Below are 3,604 nucleotides of genomic sequence, written 5' to 3' on the forward strand. Positions count from 1 at the left end.
ATCAGTATAATTTTATGACTATCAGTTTAAAAAAAAGCTTCTAGATATCCCTTCATTGACTACTCAGATATTTATTTTATTATTTTTAAATTATGTGTCTGGGCTGGAGAGATGGCTCAGTGGTTAAGAGCACTGGCTGCTCTTCCAGAGGTCCTGCGTTCAATTCCCAGCAACCACATGGTGGCTCACAGCCATCTGGTGCCCTCTTCTGGCATGTAGTCAGAACACTGTACACATAATAAATCTTTAAAAAAAAAATGATGTGTCTGTGTGTGGGTATGTGCATGTGAGTTCCAGTGACTAGAGGTGAGAAGAAGGTATCAAATGCCCTGAGCTTGGAGTTACGGGTTGTAAGTCTCCAGTGTAGATCCTAGGAACCAAACTCAGGTCTTTTGCAAGAGCAGCAAGCATTCTTAACTGCTGAACCATCTCTCCAGTCTCTTATTTTTATTTATTTATTTAGTTAGTTTTTTTTATTAGAGTGTGACTTTTTTAATTAATTTATTTTTATTGTATGTACGTTGGTGTTTTGCCATGGATATTGGGTCCCCTGGAACTGGAATTACAGACAGTTGTGAGCTGCCATGTGGATACTGGGAATTGAACTTGGGTCCTCTGGAAGAGCAGTCAATGCTCTTAACCACTGAGCCATCTCTCCAGCCCCAGCTAGTTATTTTTAACAATCTCTCTTTTTTTTTTTTTGGTTTTTCGAGACAGGGTTTTTCTGTGTAGCTTTGCGCCTTTCCTGGAACTCGCTTTGGAGACCAGGCTGGCCTCGAAGTCACAGAGATCCGCCTGGCTCTGCCTCCCAAGTGCTGGGATTAAAGGCGTGCGCCACCACCGCCCGGCTACAATCTCTTATTTTTATTGTACTTATCAATATTTTACAGAAATAAGAGTTACTGAAATTACATCTCTTCTGATTTCTTTCATTGTATTACTATTATTATTATTTTTTTGGGGGGGTTGACACAGGGTTTCTCTGTGTAGTTTTGGTGCCTGTCCTGGATCTCCCTCTGTAGACCAGGCTGGCCTTGAATTCACAGTGCTGGGATTAAAGGCGTGCGCTACCACCGCCCGGCGAGACAGAAAATTTTAAAATGCAGGGCTGGAGAGATGGCTCAGCAATTAAGAGCATTAGCTGTTCTTCCAGATGACCCAGGTTCAATTCCCAGCACCCACATGGTAGTTCACAACTGTGTTTAACTCCAGTTCCAGGGGATCCCACACCCTCACACAGACATTGCAAAACACTAATGCACATGTAATTAAAAAATATTTTAAAAAAGAAAATTAAAAAATGCAACTTATAGTCTTGGTCTTCAAGCTTGTGAATCTTAGCTCTTACTAGGAGTGTGTAACTTTAAGCAAGACAGATTATATCTACTTCCTTATGGTGAAATGAAAGATAAATGGGGTAAATCATGTAAATGCTAAATTAAGGTGAACTCAGGATTGAGTAGGTGCTCAATAAACGTTAGTTGCATTTTGGCAAATTATTAAACTAGACAAATGTCAGTCAGCAAGAGAATCATCCAGGAGGGAGGCATCTGTCAAGCTTAGTGTCAGGGACAAAGGGACCATTGTTTGCTGAGCCCCACCTCCAAAACTGAACTACACCTAGGGGGATTAGAAATATACATTTCTAGTTACGTTTGGTGGCATATGCCTTTAATCCTAGCACTCTAGGGGGCATAGGCAGAAGGATCTCTGTGAGTTCAAGGCCAGCTGGGTCCACACAGTGAATTCTAGGCCAGAAGGGCTATGCAGTAAGACCCCCCCCCCCAACAGAGAGAGAGAGAGAGAAAGAAAAAGAAAAAGAAAGGGAGAGAAAGAGAATGGCTGGGCAGTGGTGGCACACACCTTTATCCCAGCACTGGGGAGGCAGAGGGAGACAGTCTCTGAGTTCAAGGCCAGCCTGGTTTACAAAGCAAGTTCCAGGACAGCCAGGGCTACACAGAGAAACTCTGTTTCAAAACAAACAAAAACAAAACAAAGAAAACAAACAACACCAAAGAGAGAGAGAGAGAGAGAGAGAGAGAGAGAGAGAGAGAGAGGGAGGGAGGGAGGGAGGGAGGGAGGGAGGGAGGGAGGGAGGGAGGGAGGGAGGGAGGGAGGAAGGAAGGAAGAAATGAATTTACATTTCTAACAAGTCCCAGCTGATATTGATACCATTGATCGCAGGATCTACTGACTACTCTAAAACTGGACAGAAACAGGGCTGGTGACAAAGAATACTGGCGGTCTTACAGGTGACCTGGGTTTGATTACCAGTATTCACATGGCTTGTATGTAACAGTGTGTAACTCCAGTTCCAGGGGATCTAGTGCCCTCTTCTGGTCTCTGGACAGATACACATTCAGACAAAACACCTATACATAAAAATTAAACACAGCAAACCGGGCAGAAACAACTGCCTGGTTAGTAACCCATATGCAACCATCCATTTTTTTCTAAGTACGCACTACCATTGCATATGAAAGCAAAACATTTTACTTACTCTATTCATGAGACCTAGGACCTGAGTTGCCTCAAAGAAGTGCTTAAAGCTGTATGAATAAATAGTACTGAAAGGATTACAATGCATGCCTTGGAGAGGTGGAAGTATAAAGATTGCGAATTCAAGGTGACCCTGGGTTACATATCCAGTTTCAGGACAGTCTGGCAATATATTGAGATCCTGTCTCGCCGGGCGGTGGTGGCGCACACCTTTAATCCCAGCACTTGGGAGGCAGAGGCAGGCGGATCTCTGTGAATTCGAGGCCAGCCTGGGCTACCAAGTGAGTCCCAGGAAAGGCACAAAGCTACACAGAGAAACCCTGTCTCGAAAAAACCAAAAGAAAAAAAAAAAAGAGATCCTGTCTCAAAAAACTGATTGGCCGGGGGGGGGGGGGGGGGGGGGGGGGAGAGCAACAATTATTGATTAATTACAATCATTCTTTAAAGAGTCTTAGGATTACTGAAAGAATTGTAGCTCTCTTAACAGAGAGAGCAGGGAGATCTTTTGATTCTGGTAGTTTTGCCTGTTAAAAAAGGGCACGGCATAAAATGGTAAATAACTAATCCTTATTGAACACTATACTAGACTATGAAATGTTTCTAAATTCATCTCAATTCGCTGTTCGATAGACATTACTTTCATTATAGTAAATAAATAAATTGGGGCAGAAGTTGTCCAAACATTGAACTAACGATCCCAAACTCGAACACATAAGCACACAACCTCATAGCAAGAGCTAGTACCCTGCCACCACCACCCGTGGCTCAAAGGTCAGGGTTGAGGTCTACCTGAGGGACGCAAATCAATGGGGTGAAAGGTTAACAGGAAGTGGCTACAGGACTAGAGGTTCTTAATGTGTCACGGCATGACAGAGGGAGCGTTACTAAAATAGTCTGACCTAGTTATCTCAACACCCTCTCAGCTGGTAAAACCATAAAGAGTCTGGACTACCTGGAAAGAAAAAAAAAAAAAAAAAAAGCATGAAACTCAGCGGAGCTTCTCAAACAGCGGCCATACCGGGAGAGACAAAGGCGCATGCGCAGCATCCGGGTTTCCGGAAGCATGCCTAAGGCCGACGTGGCAGAAGGTGTGGCCCCCCCCCCC

This window comes from Peromyscus californicus, unplaced genomic scaffold (assembly GCF_007827085.1).
Source record: "Peromyscus californicus insignis strain IS unplaced genomic scaffold, ASM782708v3 Scaffold_12__1_contigs__length_115047231, whole genome shotgun sequence".
In the NCBI taxonomy this organism is placed as follows: Eukaryota; Metazoa; Chordata; class Mammalia; order Rodentia; family Cricetidae; genus Peromyscus; species Peromyscus californicus.